The sequence below is a fragment of the Nuphar pumila genome, chromosome 1 (assembly GCF_984573655.1).
Source record: "Nuphar pumila chromosome 1, dmNupPumi1.hap1.1, whole genome shotgun sequence".
Classification (NCBI taxonomy): Eukaryota; Viridiplantae; Streptophyta; class Magnoliopsida; order Nymphaeales; family Nymphaeaceae; genus Nuphar; species Nuphar pumila.
Window position 1 is genome coordinate 17,311,337 of NC_143249.1, and position 22,998 is coordinate 17,334,334.

At 38.4% G+C, this 22,998-nt stretch overlaps 1 pseudogene across 3 annotated transcripts in view; it reads right to left on the reverse strand.

Moving 5' to 3' along the window:
* Positions 1-22,998, reverse strand: part of LOC149848172 (protein CLMP1 pseudogene) — a 43,106-nt pseudogene that overhangs the window by 15,904 nt on the left and 4,204 nt on the right. The window lies entirely within an intron of this gene.

Here is a 22,998-nt window from a genome sequence, read left to right on the forward strand (position 1 = left end):
GAGCAACATTTAATTAAGAAAGTTTTTTTTATATATATAATTCCGGTTGAATTAAGTCATGTTTTTTGATAAAACTTAAGAGCTTTTTGAAATTTTCCTCAATAAATGTTTAATTTTATAGATTTATGCCATAGTACAATCTTACTTTATCATAAGGTTTTTTAACAAATCTATTATTCTTCTTTGTTGGGATTTCTCTCACTTTAGTGGAGTTTCTCCCTTCTTTGGGAATTTTGTGTGGTTTGAGCTCTCTTTAAGGAGCCTTTTGGTTCTTATAATCTTCTTGTGAGTATATGCTCTTTTATGAAGATTTCATGGTTGTTGTGAGAAGATTGTTTGTGAGTATCTTTTCCCTTGCATAATATCCTTCAAAGATTCATTAATACTTGTAACCCTTTGTGGATCTTTTGAGATTGGTTGTGAGCATCATTTTTCAAGTTACAATAGTGGATTTCATAAGATTTTCAAACTTCACCATCTTTATGAATGCCTATATTGGCCTAAGTTTGTTATTTGCTCATTCAAGATTATTGTCATTTAAAAATCTTGCATTGCATAAAAGTGCATCTATTATCATTTGGTATGCATTTAATTGCGCTTTATATCTATCATAGTTGAGGCTTGTTTTTGACTTTTTGATTATTCCAAATCGGTTCTTACGCATGATGTTGCTTAATATTTCATAATTGTGTTAGTTGCATAATAAGTCTTTTTTGTATAAATGACTTCTTTTGAAGATTAAGCATAATTCGTGTTTATGCAAAATTGTTGTTATAAAACATATTATTGTGATTGATTATATTGGACCTTTGATTCAATTTTTAATCAGTCCTCTTTTCTTTGAAAAATGATTCCTAAAGTGTTTATTGCCTTTTTGTGGCATTTATATTTGTCCATCACATGTTTTTTAATGCATCATTGTTTTGGCCTTATTATTGTTATATTAGAGATGTTTGTTGTGGTGAGTTATGGGCACCTCGTGTTATATCATTCTAGATTGTTCACTTTCCATATTATAGATGGTGGTTGAGGTGAGTTATGGGCACCTTGGGACTCTAGAATGATTTGGTATACGATCTCTAATTATGAGTGTGTTACTCGTTGTTATGTCATTTTAGATTGTCCACTTACCATATTATAGATGGTGGTTGAGGTGAGTTATGGGCACCTTGGGACTCTAGAATGATTTGGTATATGAGTGTGTCACTAGTTTGATGTTGGCCATTGATCTTATGGATGCTCTTATTATATATAAATATGATGGATATATGATGTTTGAAACCTTAAAATGTTTTAAGGTATATTAAAATCAAGGTTTTAGGGATTATTGACCAACCTTTCATTGTTTATGAAAATTATGAGTGCATTTGCACATTTGTGATTTCGTGCTTTTGTGCACAAGTGTTCCATATGTTCTTGATGTGCGTATGTTCACACATTTATTTTCAAGAATATTGTTCTATCGGTTGTTGTATCTTGTTGAAGATACTTTTATATAGTTTATTCCAAAATGTTATTTTTATGGGTATTCTTTTTTAAGAATATTGTTCTATTGAATCAAGGTTTGATTTATATATATGTTTGTCATTACAAGTTTGATTACCTCAAAAGTCTTCTCCTTTTATATCTCTTATCTAAGTGTCATCATATGTAGACAAGAATTTTATTACACCTTTGTGTGTTGATAGCCCTTGGTTGACTTTGTTTCTTTTGATCTAGTAGCTAAACATACTTGTCTTGAGTGTTATTATATGTAGACAAGGCACGTTGATTCACACCATGGTGTGTGATTTTAGCCTATGTTGGCTTTTGTGTCCTTGTTCTAGTCGCTGAGATGTTTGCCCATGGTTGGCTTATTTCACTCATTACAAGTGTCATCTTATGTAGACAAGAGAGGTATTGTGTTTTAGCCCATGGTTGGCTTGTTACTCTTGTTCTAGTAGCTGAACATACTTGGTTTTGAGTGTATTTTTACGTAGACAAGAGATGCTTTTGGTCCATGTTGGCGTGTATTCTCTTGTTCTTGTCGTAGATGCACTCATTTCAAGTATTATTATATGTAGACAAGAGGTTCTTTTGCACACCTTTGTGTGTGTCTTGGGCCTTTAATGGCATTATATTTATATTCTTGATCTAGTAGCTTATATACTTGATTTATGGGTTTTGGAGGACTAATGAGGTAGTTGCTTGTAATGGATGAACTATTGTTGAAATTTGCAAATTTTCATTCATGACTTGTGTTTTAAGATATTCAAGTGAATCATATCTTTGATATGCATATTCTAAAATCAAATTGATTTTTTGGTATTTAATCTATATATGAAGTGCTTACAGTTTTTCGGCATCTTTTGTATTTGATATGCAAAATGAGTTTTTTGTCTCAAATGATATTCATTTTTGAATCTTGGGTGGATGCTTTAATATATTTAGTCTAATCATGCTTCTTATATATGACATTTGTTTGACATAGATCTTCTCCCTAAAGATGTGAAAAACTCTATTGTTGATCTATGAGTGTTAAAATTATAAAGCCCCTTGAAGTTCATATTCATCATGCTTTTGAACATTTGCATCCGTGTTCATTTTGACTAAAGTATGTTTGGAGCATATTCATTAATGATTTTATTTAAGTGTTAATTCATTTCATGATAGTATATGCATATGCTCATTATGGCATTTTAGGCCCTCATTCAATAAAGCATATGTAGCTTATCCCTTAGTGGACCATTTTGTTATTTCCCATTATGGGGTTGTGTTTGTCCAATATTGGACCTTATGAATGCATTATGTATTCTTACAATTCGTTTTTGCTCACTCTTTAACATGATATTTGATTTTTGAAACTTTGGTTTTCTAAAATTTTCTTTTCATGCTAAAGTAATTATCCTATTATGCATAAATTTTGCACCTTGTTAGGAATGTTCCATTTGAGTAAAGTGCAAAGATATTTTTTACTTGTTCTTTGTTGTTGTTCCTCAGGATCTTGATCTTGAAGATAAGAGGAAAAGAAGTACCTTGGATAGATCATGGAAGGTGCTCATCGTTAAAGACGTTGGAGGAAGACATTTCCAATGGGATTCGTACGAAAGGCTCTTGAAGCCTTGAGAGTCTTCCTCCTGCTTTCTTCAATCTTTTCGTTCCTCCACGCAAAGTTTGAGGGGGGTGTTAAAATGTATCATTCAACCTATGTAATCTTATATATATTTTATATATATAAAGGATAATACATATTCATATATGGTATATATGCATATGTATTATCCTAATTATATATATAAAATATATTTTTTTCTATTTATAGGCATAGGGGTAGTTTAGTCATTTCACAGTTTTACGCATATTTCATTTGGAATATGTTTGTAATTTTTACTTTTATTTTTATTTTTTATTTTTCTCTTTTTTAGTGGTTTGCGCCACCTAGGGAGGCTCCCCAAAGAGTCGTTGGGGAGCCCCTCCCAAAGGAGTCGTTGGGAGCCCTCTAAGTGGCTCCTCTCTTGTATTATAAATAGAGGTGTTCCCCTTGTAATTCCTTCACTCCTTGGAGGAGCTTATGCTCCATTGTATAGGGTTTTTACCCTCTTCTTCCTATTTCTTCAATAATATTCAACTTATGACTTTAAGTCATATTTATCCCTTTTATGGGTTTATGTATTAGCACTTGATGTGCTTGTGTTGTTCCTTTAAGCGGGTATATTCGCACTTAATGTGCATGTGTATGGGTTCATTATCGAACCTAAAATATTCAAAGTCACTTTCTAACAAATGGAGGCACCAGATAACATATCAAACATATCATCCAAACGAGAATGGAAAAATGGTATTTGACCGTGATGTGACTGATCGCACGACTATCAACACACATGCGCATGGACCCACCTTTCTTCGAAGTGAGCAGGGCGGGTACTGCACAAGGGCTAACACTCTCGCGAATAAAGCCCTTTTGCAGTAACTCTTGGACCTGCCGCAATAATTCAACATGATCGGATGGGTTCATGCGATATGCGGGGAGGTTAGGGAGGCTCAATCCCGACACAAAATCAATGGCGTGTTGGACTACTCTCGTCGAAGGTAAACCATCAGGTCATTTGGCATAATGTCACGAAACTCCTCTATAAGAGGGGCAACGTCCGCGGGAATGGACACAGACGAACTCATCAACGGCTTTGCCACCAGGGCATAGCAATAGCCATCTTCCTGGCAATGGTTTAAGAAGGGCCGGTACGAGAGGCCCGCGAGCCTGGGGACCCGCTCAGGCTTATCCACGGTGGGAAAACCGGTCTCCTTGATAGAGAGAAGGACTATCTTATAGCCTTTAAAAGGAAGGAATAGGTGTTCTTGCACCCATCGTGAATGGTTTTGCGATCAAATTGCCAAGGACGACCCAAAAGAATGTGACACGCACTCATGGGGGCTACATCACACCATACCTCGTCATGATAATGCTCCCCCATGGAGAATCGCACTAAACAACGTTGGGTGATGGGAACCGCGTTACCTTTCTTGAACCACGCCATCTTGTATGGTTGAGACAGTTTCTCGGTTTTCAGGTTCAAGGTAGATACAACACTCTCTGACACCATATTCTCACAAGCACCTGTGTCGATAATAACATCACACACGTGATCCTCACAGTTGCACCGAGTTCTAAAAATGTTGTTCCGCAACCATTTCGCAGGGGCAGACTCGCGGGGTGCGATCAAAACATGACGGATGGACAATAAATATTTTATGTTGCCGTCGAACTCTACGACTTCCCTCTCATCCCCATCCTCGACCATCGACTCACTCTCACTCTCGGATGCCGACTCCACAATACCCTCGACAAGATGGGTATTCTTGCCCGCAGTGGGGCACTTAGACGCGATGTGTCCCAATTTCTGACACCTAAAACAACGGATTGTAGGCTCACTAGGTTTGGCTTTGGATCGGGTATTGTATGCGGGTCCGGACAGGTCAAGTTTACTAGGGCCTTTATCTAGGGGTAAACTTTAAGTCCTCCTTCCTAAGGGAGCTTGCTCCCCTGGTTGGAAAACTCGATTTAGGTCAACTGGATGGTTCACTACGGGTGGTACTATATTCCTGCCTCCTCTTCAGCTTCTCATCGACATTCATGGCATGACAGCTTGCCTGATCTAATGTCTCGACTGTGATACAACTAAAATCATCAGAAATGGCAGGACGGAGACCAGAAATGTACCTTGTGACCTGCTGGTGGGCGGTTTCCTCGATCTGTACACTTAGAGAAAGGCGATGGAACTCAGCAATGTACTCTGCCACAGTTCAGGTGCCTTGACGTAGGGTCAGGTACTCCTTGTAGGCTCTCTCGGCGTGATCTGAAGGCACAAATTTTGACTGCATCAATCTCTGCATCTCCTCCCACGATTGTACGCGCTCGAGTCCCTGCCGCTCTCTCGATCGCTGCAACTCCACCCACCATGTATGTGCTAGACCTCTCAGTCGAGTAGATGCAAGAGAGACACATCGGTGCTCAACGACGGTGTGATAGTCAAAAAAGAACTGCACGGCATAAGACCAGTCGAAGAACTGCTCCCCATCGAACCGCCCTGCAAACTCCGGAAGATCCAGCTTCAACCCCATAAGTGGAGGGGTGCTCTGGTGCTCTCTGCTGATGAGCCTCCACCATTCCTGTAGGATAATTGTTTCAGAAAGCATTGTCGTCTCATACTGCTTTATCACCCTCTATGCGGTACTGCTCGCCTGGATGCTGGTGCTGACGAACTCTACCGATGGGTGGTTGGCGCGCCGGTCCCGGATGATTCTACCTCGGTCTGGCTTGCCCGTGGACAGGAGCCATCTGCGGTCGGCGTTGGGGCACCAGGATGATGGAAAGTCCAAGGTAAGGTGGATGGGTCTGGTGGGTCTCGGGTCCTAGGTGGGTAGGGATGTCATAACATGGGTCTAGGTTAAGATACTGGTGTTGGATCAGATATTGTATTGGATTCTGGATCAGGGTTGGGTTGATGGGTTGGTTCGGGTTTGGGTACAGGGTTTGGTTGATATATGGTTGGGTTGATTCTCGCCCGATGGGATGTGGATCGGGTCTATTCCTAAACTACTCGTCGAACCCAGATATGGATAGGTTGGATCCAGGGTCGAGTTGTAGGGATAAGAGGCTTGATTTGAACTCGATCCACATGATTATGGGCATGGTTTTGACCCGACTCAAATCCAAACTGGAGCTCCGTATGAGTTTGGGTCGACATGGGGTCTATTTTGAGGATAAAAAATAATAGGTTGGATCTGGTTCGGGGCAGCCCGCGAACCGGACCCAACTAGGTAGGCCGGGTGAAAGGGTTCTAGACCCAGACCCGCTCCCTGAGACCCAACGGCTGGTCCCAGCGAACCGGGTCGGTGCCCCGCTGAAGTGAAGACTGGACCGGACCCTCTTGGGTCCGGCCCAACCAAAAGGGCCTCACCTGTTCCCGCTTGCGGGGTTGCGACCACAGAACCTCCTCGCGCGGGGTCAGGAGGGAAAGGTGAGTCCCTCCTGGGTTGGGTTGACGAACCTGGGTCTGCGGCATGGCCCGGCGTGACGCTGGGGCCCTACCGACCCAGCTCGACCTGTGGCGCAACCCTCGTGAAACATTGCCACGAGCCAGGGCCTGCAGGTGGACCCAGCGTAATATTGGGGCCCTACTGGCTCGGGTCGACCTGCGACGCGATCGTAGGGATTCGCTGCCACGAACCCAGACTTGCAGGTGGACTCAGCGTATCGCTGGGGTCCTGCAGGCTCAGTCTGACCTACGATACCAACGCAGGTGCTCGCTGCCTGGGGTGGGGTACCCCCACATAGGGGTTGTTGCTCGTCGGGGCCCCCTGGTGTTGCTGGAAAGTGCCTGGATCAGAGGTAGATACTGGAACCAACCGGAAGGCAGCAACACGACCTTGCTGGAGTTGCGTCGATTGATAGGGTTCTGAGACATTGGGACTCAAGCATGCGAACGCGCCGTCAACGGGATCTGCGCCTGGTATTGCACACGATTCTTTGTGCGACTCAAGGGTTGTCAAGCGCTCATCAAACCCATCCAGTCGCTTCGACAGGCCGGCGATATCTCTATTCATGTGCGGCATATTCTCCTGGATTTTTGTCAACACGTCCATTACGCGCAACATTGGATCTTCGCTGCCAGTCTCCTCACGCTCCTCGCCTCGTACCGGATCGGTCCCCGCTTCAAGAGTCATCTCGCTGACGAAGGTGGACGCCTCGCTCTGATACCACTTTGATGCAACGTTCTTCAGGAAGAAAAGAATAGATGCCCACCTAGAATCGGTGTGGCTTATGCTCTCTTTTATTTTTCAATAAGGTTTCAATAACACAGGGGAGGACAAAGAACAATAAAGGAATAAATTAAACAAAGAATAACTGAAAGGGGAAAAGGAACAAGCAATATCAAACGAAAGAAAAGAAAGGCTGTGGAGTCTGTAATCTCCACGGAACCCTAGGAGAGGGTTTTATAAAGTCGACTGAGGCTCCCGGGTCTCGGGTCCAGTCATGGACCCGAGATGGGATCTGAACCGTTTTCTTATTGGATCTGGGTCATCCGGATCGGTGTGCCTCGTGCTCGTCTGGAGTAGGTACGCAGGGGCGCCACATCCCCGCGTCCCGGTACCGTGTGATGGGTCGGATCCCCTGCTTGGGTCTGATCCTCAATCCCTTCATGTGGATCTGGTCTGATGCCGAGGTCAGGCTGTATGGACCTGGGTCCATCCTGCTCTGCATCACAATATGTATGTCTTTCAAGAAGATCCATGTCATTCAGCCTGTCCTGCTCACCTGGATTTGAAGTCTCCATTAGAGTTATGTCTTTCCGAAAATGTTCTTAGTATTTCTTAATGTAATAAGCCTCCTCTATGGCACAATCGTTTAGGGCATTGTGGGAGTCATTTTATTGAGAAACTTGTTTCAAATAATCTCGTTCCAAAAGAAAGTCTAAATGTGGAAAAGAGTAGTCAAAAGTGTTTCAATTGTCTTTTATGGAAAAGCCATGGTCTTTTGAGATAATATGTTCTGATGTATGAGGGCCTGCTCCAGTCATCTCTGGAGCTGAAAGCAAGTACTATCTAATTTTTGTTGACAGTTACTCTCGATACACCTGGATATACTTTATGAAAAATAAGTCTGAAGCTTTCCTTTTGTTTCAGAACTTCATGTTCTTAGTAAAAAATCAATTCTCCGAGTCCATTCAATTTTTCCAATGTGATGGAGGAGGGGAGTTCACATCCAGTGACTTCATTTCCTTTCTTCAAAATAATGGGATAGGAAAAAGAGTGTCCTGCCCACACACGCCACAACAGAATGAGATTGATGAGCGCAAACATAGGCATATTGTTGAAAGTGCGATGAGTATGCTTCATGGCAGTCATCTTCCCATTAATCTGTGGACAAAAGTCTTTCATTCTGCTGTACATGTGATAAATAGACTGCCCATGGTTGTCTTAGAAAACAAGTCTTCTTATCATTGTTTTTTTAGAATTCATCCTGATTATCAGGACTTACGTGTTTTTGGATGTGTTTGTTATGTGCACATTGATCAGTCCTTGAGAAACAAGTTTCAGGATAAGGCTCAGAAGTGTAGATTTGTGGGATATGTGGATGACTACAAAGGATACATATGTTATGATCCCATTAGCAGACGCATCAAAATCTCGAGAAATGTTGTTTTTAACGAGCTAAACTTCGATCATAAAATTGGCATAGGTGACATGTCATCTTCCTCAGTTGAAGTTTATTACCCTTGGCTGAATTCAGAGATGTTTGATAGTTCGAATGAAGAATGTCATTCGGACTGTATGCAACACGAAGAAGAGAGTCCCAAGATCGTTGGTACATCGGAATCGCAGAACTGTGAAGCAACACCACCATTGGAATCGGGAAGGTATAAGGGCATTTCCTACACTAGACACAGGACGGCTGCTTCAGGACTCCTAAATCGGGCTCAAGAGGCTACACCTACCTCCTCACACACCCTTGAAGTCAGAAGATCCACTCGCATGCGGCATCCTATTGATAGGTAGGTCAACTACAATAATTTCTCCATGGATTTTCAACTCTTTTTTACTGCTCTCATCAAGGAAGATGAACCTATCATGTACTACCAGGCAGCCACTTCTAAGAAATGGGTAGAAGCCATGAATGATGAGATGCAAGTCTTGCATGAATGTGGAACCTAGGAAATTGTTCCCAGACTGCCTGACAGAAATGTGGTAGGATGCAAATGGGTCTACAAAATAAAATATAAACCAGATGAGACCATTGAACGATACAAGGCAAGACTCGTGGCAAAGGGTTTCACACAAGAAGCTGGACAAGACTATGATGAGACTTTTAGTCCAGTAGTGAAAATGGAAACGATTCGAATCATTCTTTCCTTAATTGTTGAACATGGATGGACACTGAGTCAGCTTGATGTTAAAAATGCATTTTTGCATGGAGATTTGAAGGAGGAAGTTTACATGAAATAACCACCTGGATACTATGAGGAAGATTGTAAGACAAATGTATGCAAAATAAAAAGGGTTATCTATGGCCTAAAGCAAGCATCTCGCTCTTGGTTTGGTAGCTTCTCGCTTGAGATTCAGAAGCATGGCTTTGCTGACTCCCTACTAGATCACTCATTGTTCATCTTTAGAGAGCAAAATGTGATCACCTTATTGCTAATTTATGTTGATGATATTGTCATCACAAGAAACTCTAAGGATCATATCAAAAAAGTAAAGAAACTACTGAGTCAGAGATTCAAAATGAAAGACCTTGGTGCCCTGCGTTATTTTCTTGGAGTTGAAGTTGATAGTCGAGTTGATGGGTTGACTCTCACCCAACACAAGTATATGATGGACGTTCTAACCAAAGCATATATGAAGGATTGTAAACCTCTAGGGACTCCTAGTATTCTTCACCACAAATTGAGCTCTCATGATGGAGACTTGTGTGAGGATCTCACCAGGTACCGCAGTCTAATAAGGATGTTACAGTATCTCACATTCACTCGACCTGATATTGTTTATTCAGTCAATCAGGTGTCCAAGTTCATGCATGAACCACATACTGGGCATATGGAGGTTGTTAAAAGGATATTCAGATATCTAAAAGGAACAGTTGGGGATGAATTGATATATTCTCCAAAACCATCTGGCAAGAACATGCGCGAGATTATTGTATATTGTGATGCAGACTGGGCAAGGGATCCAGATGAACGAAGGTCTACATCAATATATTGCATCTTCATTGGAAGAAATTTAGTATCCTTGAGCAGTAAAAAACAAAAGGTCATTGCTAGATCAAGTACTGAGGCTGAGTACAGATCTATGGTTGCCGCTACTGCTGAAGTCACATGGGTCAGACATTTGTTAACTGAAGTGGGAGAAGTGATATCTCGGTCTGTCTTGTTGTGTGACAATCAAAGTGCTCTCAACATGTCATTCAATCTGGTTCATTGCAGTCGTGCCAAGCACATTGAGCTAGATCAACATTTTGTGAGACAAAAGGTTGAAGAAAAGAAGATCGAGCCCGAATTTGTTAACAGTGATAGACAAGTTGCAGACATATTCACAAAAGGCTTGACAAAGGATTGTTTTTGGACACTTAAAGGCAAGTTGTTCATGCTTCAACACCATGATCAACTTGAGGGGGGTGAAAAAGTCTATTTATCTATGTATTCTTTACTTGTATTTGTTATTTTGTATTCCGGGTCTGGATAATATATCAGACCCGACCCATACGGTAAACAAAGGATATATATATACATGTTTTAGGTCACGATTTCATCATTGGAAATCGTGACAGTCGCAGCTCCTTTCTCTTTCATCTCTCTTTCACGTGTGACAGATCACCATGATCAACTTGAGGGGGGGTGAAAAAGTCTATTTATCTATGTATTCTTAAATTGTATTTGTTACTTTGTATTCCGGGTCTGGATAATATATCAGACCCGACCCATACGGTAAACAAAGGATATATATACATGTTTTAGGTCATGATTTCATCATTGGAAATCGTGACAGTCGCAACTCCTTTCTCTTTCATCTCTCTTTCACGTGTGACAGATCCTAGTGAAATCTATCAATACTCAGTCAAATAACAACAGCACAAAGGTGATAAGGAACAAGGTATAACAAATAAATAGAAAAATCAAGGAGGCAGAAAAGAAGAGAGAGAAAAAAACTTGGAGAAGAAGCAAGGTATAAAACCCTAGATCTCTTAGAACATACCCCAATAGATTGAATCGATCTCCTGCTCTGATATCATAATAAATATGATCTCTGGATGACCAGAAATGTCTCAAGAAGAAGTGGAAGAGAAAAGAAGAGGGGTGGATGTTGAACCGATTCCCAAAAGGGAGATCATGTGAAGGTGATGATCTATTTATAAAACATAGTACAGTCCTTTCTTTACACAACAGTCCCTTTCCATATAAATAAGGGATTGTTTGATGGCTCATCCAGACAGAACTCATGTTATGTTTGTTCTGTAACAACTGTACTAAGGCCAATGATTGTTTCGACCGTACAAAAAGTTGTGCTCCTTGTATCCAACCCTAGATCTCTTAGAACATGCCTCAATAGATCAAATCGATCTCCTGCTTTGATATCATAATAAATATGATCTCTGATGACCAGAAATGTCTCAAGAAGAAGTGGAAGAGAAAAGAAGAGGGGTTGTTGTTGAACCGATTCTCAGTAGGAGATCGTGTGAGGGTGATGATCTATTTATAAAACATAGTACAATCTTTTCTTTACACAACAGTCCCTTTCCATATACAATAAGGGACATACAATAAGGGATTGTTTGATGGCTCATCATCCAGATCGAACTCATGTTATCTCTATTATGTAACCTGAAGGCCAACAATTGTTTCGCCTGAACAAGAAGTTGTGATCCTTGTGTCCAACGTTTGTTTTACGTTGTGAGTGCAAAACATGAACACACACGGATAATGGGTTGGAAAACTTTGTTTTGGATCGTACGAGTTGATCCGCCCAACCATATGAGAGCTTTAACAAACACATGGATTTTAGCCCCAGATATGGATCTCGGATTGGATCTAAAAACTAAAAAATGTTTAAAAATTGAGTAATTTGAGAAAAATAAGAATTGATATTTTTTATATATAAATTATTTAATCAATGTCATATTACATCTAATTATGAAAGTTTATCATAAAAATATCAAACCCTAAAATCAATTAACTATAAAAATCAAATTATCAAACCCTATTAAATCATAAAAGCTTAAAATGCAAGAAAATAAATCATTAATAAACCAAAAATAAGCCATAAAATTAAATAAAAAACCATAAAAGGCAACCTAGTTCTAACTGGAACTCGAACTAGACCAGAGAAAGAAAATTTACAAGGTTTAGGCAATCCCTGTCAGGAGTCCTCGAGTCTTTATTACAGGACAACATGATCAAACTGCCAGGAGTTTCAAATTCCTACTAATAAAGGGGAAAGATCCTACAAAGTTTGGCAAGTTCCATCAAACGGTGGGACACGATACAGAATAGTGCATCATCCTTCATATCATCCGGGATTTATTTGACAAAGGTGAACTTTAACTCACTGACGAAGAGCAACCAAGGAAATGAGAATCTCGGTGTCTACAACAATCCCTTCCCAAAAAATGACAATGTTGAAGTTGTGAATCCAGTCACAAATCAGGAAGAGAGACAGAGAGAGAGAGAGCGATTTTCCAAGCTAATTTTCTCATGTCACATAAACAAGAAAAAAAATTCAAACATTTTAATACGAAAACTTCTCATATGTAAACTTTTCTTTCCTTAGAGCTAAAAAAATAAAATATATGTGAATGGATATCTGAGGCTCCACTAAGGTTTTTCACTCATTAGAAGTGGGACAAGGCATAATCAGCGCGTCACATATCATTATTAAGCTACTAATTAATTTATCTCTTTCATTCTAACCAAACAAGAGTCAGGTCTAACCGTGCATCATTTAGTTATATAAGGCGCCCTACAGAATTTAACTGAAGTAATTTGATTGCTAAGGTCGGTATCATATAAACCAATTACTCAAAATATCCAATAACCATCTCTTCCATATATTGCACTAGATAGATATTAAAAACATGGAACAAGATCCACTTTCAAGATTCTATGACAGTGGAGAATGGCAGACATGAGACACAAAATATTAAAATCCATCAGGGTAGAGATTCTGCTGCTCCTCCATAGAGAACATGGTAATTTCTTGAGTTTCTAATAAACGCAAATGAAACGTTAAAAGCAGCATGAAGAAACAACATAAATTTCATTCGATAATGACATGTTTTCCTAAAAGTCCCAGTTATTCATAGCATGGTACGTGAAATTTCATAGTAATATCAAATGAGCAAAACCAATATGCTTGATATTCATCCATAGGACAAAATAGATACAAAATTATTTGAATAGTTATCGGAGATTTGAATATTGGAGCAGTAAGTGTTGGATGAATATTCACGATATTTTACCTATATTATCGTTTGCTGAATTTACAGCGATAATATCACAATATTTTGAAAATATCACCGATATCTGGGACTATGGTTATCAACTCAAATAGAGAAACGATATGCCAAGCAATTCTTCTAGGGCTACCAAATGCACCAATGCATCCTTGAAATGGTAATGTTCTTGATGATACAAGCACTCAGATTCGCGCACCATAATTATATCCAAATAAGCTCATTTTGTGCTAAAACACAACTGAGAACATATCACAGTTTACTAAACAATCAAAATTTCAAAGCAATCATGTGATACTAATTGTCGGTTTAAATTTATTAGAACATGTTATACAGCAGATAAGCATGTCTGCTTCATAGACTGGTAAACTATTTCAATCGACATCAAATGGCTTCTCTATTTGAGTTTGAATGCCAACTGGAGGGAACTGGAAAGTGGAGACATACATGTAAAAGACAAGTACAGCCTTTAAGCTGAAACCAACAAGGATGATCGTCAAATGGTTGTTACATACCATTACTAACAAAATAAAAACCAAAAGTGATAAGTGACATGATAGACGATGATCTTGTACTAGTCCCAGATGTAAAGAGCCTCACGAATAATCAAGTTTACAAATAACTTGTATTAAGTAGAGTATATGTATATATACATATATATATTTAAGTATATATGTATATAGATGTGATTTTCTAACAGTCTCCCTCAAACTTATGGTGTAATCATCGAAAGTTTGTCAAGTAAAAAGTTGAATCTTGGTGAGCACAGTGCCTTGGTGAAGAAATCTGCAAGTTGATATTCTGATATCACATAGGGAAGATCAATAGTCTTCTTTAAGTATTCTTCACGAACAAAGTGACAGTTCATCTCTATATGCTTAGTTCTTTCATGAAACGTATGATTTTGAGTAATGTATATAGAGCTCTTGTTGTCACAGAACAATCTTGTAGGATTCTAAAGATGAATTCCCATATCTGAAATTAGTTGTTTGAGCCACACAACTTCCATGTTAGTAGTTGCCATTGCTCTATATTCAGCTTCCGTAGATAATAGTGACACATTTTGTTGTTTCTTGCACTTCCATGAAATCAAGGATTCACCTAAAAATACACAAAAGACAGTTGTTGAGTGCCTATTATTTGGATCCGCTCTCCAATTAGCATTTGAGTATGCAATAAGATCTAATGAGGAAGAAGATGATAGAAAAACTCCCTTATTTATTATGCCTCTGATGTATTTGATAATTCTCGTAACTGCACTCATATGAGTTGATGTTGGAGCATTTTGAAATTGACTGGCTATATAAACAACATGAGCTATGTCTGGTCTTGTAGTACTTAAGTACATGAGAGATCCCACGAGTTGTTAGAAGAGAGTTGGATTGTCCAAAGGAACTCCATCATCTGCTCGCATCTTCATTCCGACAATCTCTGAAGTGTCAATAGCTTTGTCATTCGATAATCCTGACTTGTCAATGATATCTAAAGCAAATTTTGTTTGTGACAATATACATCCTCTGTGAGAATATGATACTTATATACCAAGAAAGTATGTTAGGAACCCAAGATCAGTCATTTCAAACGAGTTTTTCAAAAACTGTTTTACTTTCTTGATTTCTTCTTTGTCACTACCTGTAATCAACATGTCATCAACATATAAAAGTAAAATTATAATACCTGTAGAAGAATTCTTGATAAATAAAGTTGTGTCAATATAGCATGGTTTAAAACCATATCTCGTAATCACATTGTTGAAAGTGTCAAACCAAGCTTTAGGTGCTTGTTTGAGACCATACAATGCCTTTTTTAATTTAAGCACTTTACCTGAAGGAACTATCAATCCAGGCGGGGACATCCATGTATACTTCTTCATTGAGATTCTCATTTGAAATATATTCCAATTTTTAATGGCTGCAATAGCAACAAGAATTCGAACATTGGTCATCTTGGCAACAGGAACAAAGGTTTCTTAGTAATCTACTCCGTATTCTTGAGAATAACCTTTGACAACTAACTTGGCTTTATATCTTTCTAAGGATCCATCACTTTTTGTTTTAACCTTAAAAACCCATCTACAGCCTATGGTTTTATTTCCTATGGGTAAATTTAGAAGTTCACAAGTGTTGACTCCTTCAAGAGCGTCGAATTCTACATGCATAGCTCTTACCCATTAGGATAGATTTTTTGCTTCATTGTAACATGAGAGTTCAAAATATGAATGAATAGCCATAAGACATTCTCTATATTTAGGATAAAAAGAGTCATAAGACACAAATCTATTTGGGATTCTTGATGTTCGTTCAGATCTACGAATAGAAATTTGTTCAGAGGAAATTTCTAATGCTTCATGATTATCTTGATTTACAATTTCTAATACTATTGGTTCAACGGTTGTTTGAGCAATATTACAAAATGATTCCTTTGAAATACAAAGAAAATTCATATAATAAAGATCTCCTTGCCTAGAACCTTCCCCAATCAATTTCTCGGATTGGCGATCTTGCACTCAACATTTATTTGATGAAAATATGACATCACATCCATGATCCAAGATTTGAGAAACAGAAAGTAAATTTAGGTGAAGTTTTGTAATAAGTCTTACTTTTAGAATATAAAACTTGTGTTTTGTTAAATCATTTTTAAAAATTCCAACACCCTCTATTTGTTAAATTATGTACCTTATCACCTAATGTAATATATATATATATATATATATATATATTTTATATATATAAGGTAATACATATACATATATTAATATATATGTATATGTATCTACTTATTATATATATAAAGTATATATATTTCTTCTTATTTAGTCGTAGGGGTAGTTTTGTTTTTTCCTCCATTTTATGCACATTCACTTTTTGAATGTGTTTGTAATTTCTTTTTAGTTTTTCTTTTTCTTTATTTTTCTTTTTTATTTTTTGTACTTAAAGGAACCTTGGGGGGCCCACTCAAATAGACGTTGGGCCCCTCCAACGGTCACATTTGTGACCGTTGGAGGGGCTCCAACGTCTATGAGTGGAGCCCCTCCAAGGCTCCTTTTTTGTGAGGTTATAAATAGGGGCTCTCCCCTTGTATTCTCTTAAGGCTTTGAGTCAAAGTCCAAGTTCTCAATAAATCGATTCCATTGTTTTTATGCCTTTGTGCATTTGTGAGTTATTTGTGGATTGTGCTTTGTGTGCACAAGTGTTCTAAAGTGTTCTTATTGTGCTTTCGTGGTGGGTTTAATATCAAGAATATTAAGATCTTGATATTAGTATCTTATCGAAGATACTTTCACATGGTATCAGAGCCTCGTTGGAAGAAAGAGGATCGTGCATCTCGTCTCTTGTGAAGCACCTCGAAAAACGTGCCCTCAAGCTAGTGAAGTTTTTGAGTGAAGCATTTACATCGGGCAATATTTTAGAAGCAACTTTTGTCAAGAAAAGGTTGAAAATCCGTTAAGGTACGCATTTTTTTTCATCTTCTCTTCTCTCTAATGGGTGAAAAAGACTCCCATTTCTCCCTTGGGTTTAAACTTAGTGGTTCGAACTATCATGTTTGGGCCGGCAATATGGAAGCCCATATCAAAGGGAAAGGCCTTTGGGGTTACGTTCAAGGCTCCATATCGGAACCCGAACCCAAGCTTTCTATTATAGAGAAAGGGAAAATTAAGATTCTTGAAGGAGAAGATAGACAAAAAGCCTTAGAAGAATATTCCAAAAGGCATGATGAGTGGGAAATGAAGAACTTCAAAATATTATCTTGGATTTTTTCGTCCGTAGAAACCAAGATCAATGCCAACATCATTAAGTTTAAAAGGGCATCCGAAGCTTGGTTATACCTTGAAAAAATGTATACGTCAAGGGACTTGTCTCACAAATACTATCTTCAAAAGAAAGCCTTGACTCTTCAACAATATGATTTATCCATTCGGGAATATTTTGCCGAATTGTCATCTATTTGGGACGAGCTTGCCATGCTCGAACCAAAATGGAGCGGAGAAGCTATTGAATTAAGGCACAAACAACTAGAGAAAAATCGATTTTTTAACTTCCTAAATGGTCTTAGACCCGAATTTGAGCAAATTCGGTCCTCTCTTCTATCGGCTTTCACCTCCCCATCTATTGAAGATGTCATCACCAAGCTAAGTGGTGAGGAAACACATATGGGGATTAGTAAAAATAACCCAAGCATCCTTGCTACACCTTCTCAAAATGACTATGAAGTGGTTAATGCCGTGTCAAGACCCGGAAATAATTTGAAGACCTACAAACCGCCCCATTTCAAAAATCAAGGGCAAAATGATCGATATGGCAAGAGAGATTATAGCAAACTAACTTGTCATTTTTGTAAAGAACCGGGACATATCAAACCTAATTGTCCCAAATGGAAGAAATTTCTTGCCGCGGCTTTAGCATCCCAATCGGAGGAACGGCCTTCAACTTCAAATGAACCTCTTTCGCTTCATCAAATTGTAGATGCTCTTCAACCTCTTCTCAAAGGAGGCATTTCTGGAGCCGCTATGTCATCCTCTTCCTCTCTTGGTAAGACATCTTGGTTACTTGATTCCGGTGCTTCGTTTCATATGACTCCAAGCCATTTTTTCTTTCTGATTATTCTAAAAATTGTCTTCCATCTTTTGTCTCAACGGCGGATGGAACCCCTCTTGAAATTAAAGGAATGGGCAATTTTGAAAAACAAGACCTCTTTATCCCAAAAATTCGTCTTATACCAAAACTAAACTTAAATTTACTTTCCGTTTCTCAACTCTCGGACTGTGGTTGCGATATAAAATTCTCTTCTAATAAATGTTGGATACAGGATCGCCAGTCCGGGAAATTGATTGGGGAAGGCTCTAGGAGAGGAGACCTCTACTATGTTGATTTTCTTAAAATTCCCAAGAATCAATTTTGTAATGTTGCTCAAAACAAAGATATTCATGTATGGCATAAGAGATTGGGTCATCCCAATATTGTTAAAATCTCTTATTTGCCTTTTATTAAGCATCTTTGTAATGAAAATTTTGTTTGTAATGAATGTATTCTTGGAAAAATGAGAAGTCTTCCTTTTCCTCAAAGATCCATGTTTACAACAAAACCTTTTGAAATCGTTCACTCCGATGTATGGGGTCCGGCTCCGGTGATATCCAAGGGAGGTTTCTCTTACTATGTTATCTTTGTGGACGACTTCACTAGGTTTAGTTGGATATATTTTCTTAAACATAAACATGAAGTTTTTTCAACTTTTAAAACATTTCATAGGATGGTTTTAAATCAATTCAATGGAAATTTAAAAATTCTTAGAACCGATTCGGGTGGCGAATACCTTTCCAATGAATTCAAAAGCTATCTTGAAAATTATGGAATTCTCCACCAAAAGTCTTGTCCTAAAACCCCCCAACAAAATGGGTTGGCTGAACGAAAACATAGGCATATTATTGAAACCACACGAACTTTGCTCATTTCCCAAAATATTCCGAAAAAACTTTGGGCGAAGGCCGCTCTTACTTCTGTCTATCTCATAAATAGACTTTCATCCAAAAACTTGAACAAGATTTCCCCATTTGAAAAATTATATGAAAAAGAACCTGATTATAGCAGGTTAAGGGTTTTTAGATGTAAATGTTTTGTCCTTACTGATAAAAATGACAAACTCTCTCCTAAGGCCATTCCTTGTGCCTTTCTTGGTTATTCTGAAACTCATAAAGGTTTTCGTTGTTATGATGTTAAGAGTGATAAATTATATGTTTCCAGAAATGTAAGTTTTTTGGAAAATGTTAGTGGTTTCGAAAAACTTGAAACCAATGACGAGAATATAGACTATTCTTTTCTGTTTGATTTATTAACTGAAGATGATGATACTAGTGATGATGAAACAAATCAAAATGACTTGAATAATAATGAAACTCATTCTGATCAACATATCAATGAAGAACATAGAGATCCTATAACCTACTCTCATAGAGATAGGAATACTTTTAGAAGTGCTCTCGAAAGATATGATAGTGAGTCTACCCCTTCAAGTGAAGGAAATCTTCGTAGGACCGAAAGATCAAGAAGACCCCCTTCTAGGTTCATCTCATATGAGTCCTTTTCACCAAAATATAGAGTCTGTCTAAGCGCCATTCACTCATACATAGAACCTAGGGATTTCGAGGAAGCACGAAAATGCCCGGAATGGATAGTCGCCATGAATAATGAACTTGAAGCCCTAAAAAAAGCAAAGACCTGGGAGTTTCAAGACCTTCCTAAAGACAAGAAAGCTATAGGGTGTAGATGGGTTTTTAAAGTCAAAACTAAGAGTGATGGGTCTCTTGAGAGATATAAGGCCCGCTTAGTTGCAAAAGGATATGGTCAAAAATATGGGATTGATTATGAGGAGACTTTTGCCCCCGTTGCTCGGATGGTCACCGTCTGATGTCTTATAACTGTTGCTTCAATCAATAAATGGAACATCTATCAGATGGATGTTAAGAATGCTTTTTTAAACGGAGATCTAAACGAAGAAGTATATATGGATGCTCCTCCTGGAATGGAGTATCTTAAAGGAAAAGTGCTTAATCTTCGAAAAGCACTTTATGGTTTGAAACAAGCTCCCAAGGCTTGGTATGATAGGTTTAACTCCGTTATGTTAGAAAATAATTTTTCATCCTGCTTTACTGATACTGCTTTGTTTGTTAGAAAATCTAATGCAGGGATTGTTATTCTACTACTTTATGTGGATGACATGCTTATAACTGGGAACGATTCTAAAGGGATTAAAAGCATAAAATCTATTTTAAAGGATAAGTTTGAAATGTCTGACTTAGGCTTCTTAACTTACTTTTTGGGTATTGAGGTAGCTTACTCTCATAGAGGATATTTTTTGTCTCAAACTAAGCTTGCATCTGAGATTATTGACAGGTCAGGTATTACAGATGATAAAATTTGTGAAACTCCTGTTATAGTAGGAGCTAAAATGAAGATTGATGATGGTGTTCCTCTCTCTGATCCTACTCCGTACAGACAATTAGTAGGATCCTTGATGTACCTAAGTATCACCAGACCAGATATCTCACATGTGGTGCATACGGCAAGTCAGTTTCAGCATGCACCAACTTCTGTTCACATGGGTGCTATCTTACGTGTCGTAAGATACCTAAAGCACACTATTAATAAGGGAGTTTTTCTGTCTTCTTCTTCTGAGTTGAGATTAATTGCTTATACTGACTCTGATTGAGGAGGTGACCCAAATAACCGTCACTCCACCACTGGTTTTTGTGTATTCTTAGGAGACTCATTAATCTCATGGAGATGTAAGAAGCAGCAAAAGGTGTCTCTATCCTCAACTGAAGCAGAATATCGGGCCATGGCGACTATTACCATGGAAATCGTTTGGATTCATCAGTTGTTGGAAGACATGGGGATCACTATTGAAGGGCCTACCAAGCTTTGCTGTGACAACAAAAGCGCGATTTATGATGGATTGTCACTACGTTCGGGAGGCGTACCTCAAAGGAATCATTGACCTTCCATATGTCACGTCCGAATATCAATTGGCGGATTTCTTCACCAAAGCCTTGTGTGCTCCGCGTTTCAACTTTCTTCTTAGCAAACTCTCGGTCATCCTGCCCTAAGTTTGAGGGGGGTGTTAAATTATGTACCTTATCACCTAATGTAATATATATATATATATATTTTTTATATATATAAGGTAATACATATACATATATTAATATATATGTATATGTATCTACTTATTATATATATAAAATATATATTTCTTCTTATTTAGTCGTAGGGGTAGTTTCGTCTTTTCCTCCATTTTACGCACATTCACTTTTTGAATGTGCTTGTAATTTCTTTTTAGTTTTTCTTTTTCTTTATTTTTCTTTTTTATTTTTTGTACTTAAAGGAGCCTTGGGGGGCCCACTCAAATAGACGTTGGGCCCCTCCAACGGTCACATTTGTGACCGTTGGAGGGGCTCCAACGTCTATGAGTGGAGCCCCTCCAAGGCTCCTTTTTGTGAGGTTATAAATAGGGGATCTCCCCTTGTATTCTCTTAAGTCTTTGAGTCAAAGCCCAAGTTCTCAATAAATCGATTCCATTGTTTTTATGCCTTTGTGCATTTGTGAGTTATTTGTGGATTGTGCTTTGTGTGCACAAGTGTTCTAAAGTGTTCTTATTGTGCTTTCGTGGTGGGTTTAATATCAAGAATATTAAGATCTTGATATTAGTATCTTATCGAAGATACTTTCACACTATTTTCAAGGAAGTACCATCGGCAGTGGAAACAAAAGACGCATTTGAGTTAGATTGACATTCAGACAAAATAGACTTGTGTGGGGTCATATGAAATGAAGCTTCTGAATCAAGAAGCCAAGAGCACATACCAGGAGTAGATGAGAATGCAATGGCCGCTCTTGAGGTGGTTGCAATGCCTCCGTCAATTGGGATAATGATTTGGTGAAATCTTTGAGGTTCAGAGTAACTTCGTCTTGTTTTGATGGGGTCGCGACAAATTATTTTTTATTCTCCGCTATTCTTACTAAAATGAGGTCTATATGGCTTGATATAATGTCCCGGTTTGGAGGTCGCAAGTGTGCAATTCTCTTCTTGACTATTGCTAGAAATAGCAAGCACACTATCATTCGTACTCATGTTTAACCTAGTCTCTTCTCCACTAAGTTTAGTGAGAATCTCATGAATAGGAGGAGGCGATGAGGATGATAGCAAGGAAGCCCTAATTTGTTCAAACTCGGGTCTTAATCCATAAAGAAATGCAAAGAGTCTATCTTCTTCAACTTGAACTCTCCGCATCTCAATACACTTACCTTCCCATTTGGGTTCAAATTGAGCAAGTTGAGTCCAAATGGATGATAACTCCATAAAATAATCTCTTACATTTTTATCTCCTTGTTTAATATTTCTAATTTTTTCTTGGAGTAAATACTCATGAGCCATATCTTTTTCGGTAAACATACCTTTAAGATATTCTCATGCTTCATTTGCTTTTTGTAACACAAAAGATTTGAGACAATTTTTGTCTTAACTCCACTTAACATTCAAGAAAGAATCTTGGCATTTTTCATGCCCCATTCATCTAATTTTCTGTAATATTCTTTCATTGCTTTGTCATTTTCTTTGAGGCTTGTCTCAACACCATTTTCACACGTTATAATTTTAGGAGTGGGTTCAAGAATAGTACATCTCACGTATCCCCACAAACATTGACCTTTTATGAATGTCTCCAAGTGTCCCGCCCAAATGAATTGCTTCCATCAAGCTTAAACGGCGGAATGAAGTTGGAGTTGCTTGTATTGTGCCGAAAGAATTTGCCCATGATGAATAAAGAGAAGAAGATAGTCACAACCAAGGAAGGATTGTTAACACATTGGCACAAACGCTTCAGGAAATAATTGGATAGCTGGAACAAAGGAGGTGTTTGTGCCATACCATATGATTATAAAGAACAACAATATAACCCAAACTATTTCAAAAAATATTGGCAACCCATGCGTGGAAATCGACAGATTGAGAACGAGGCA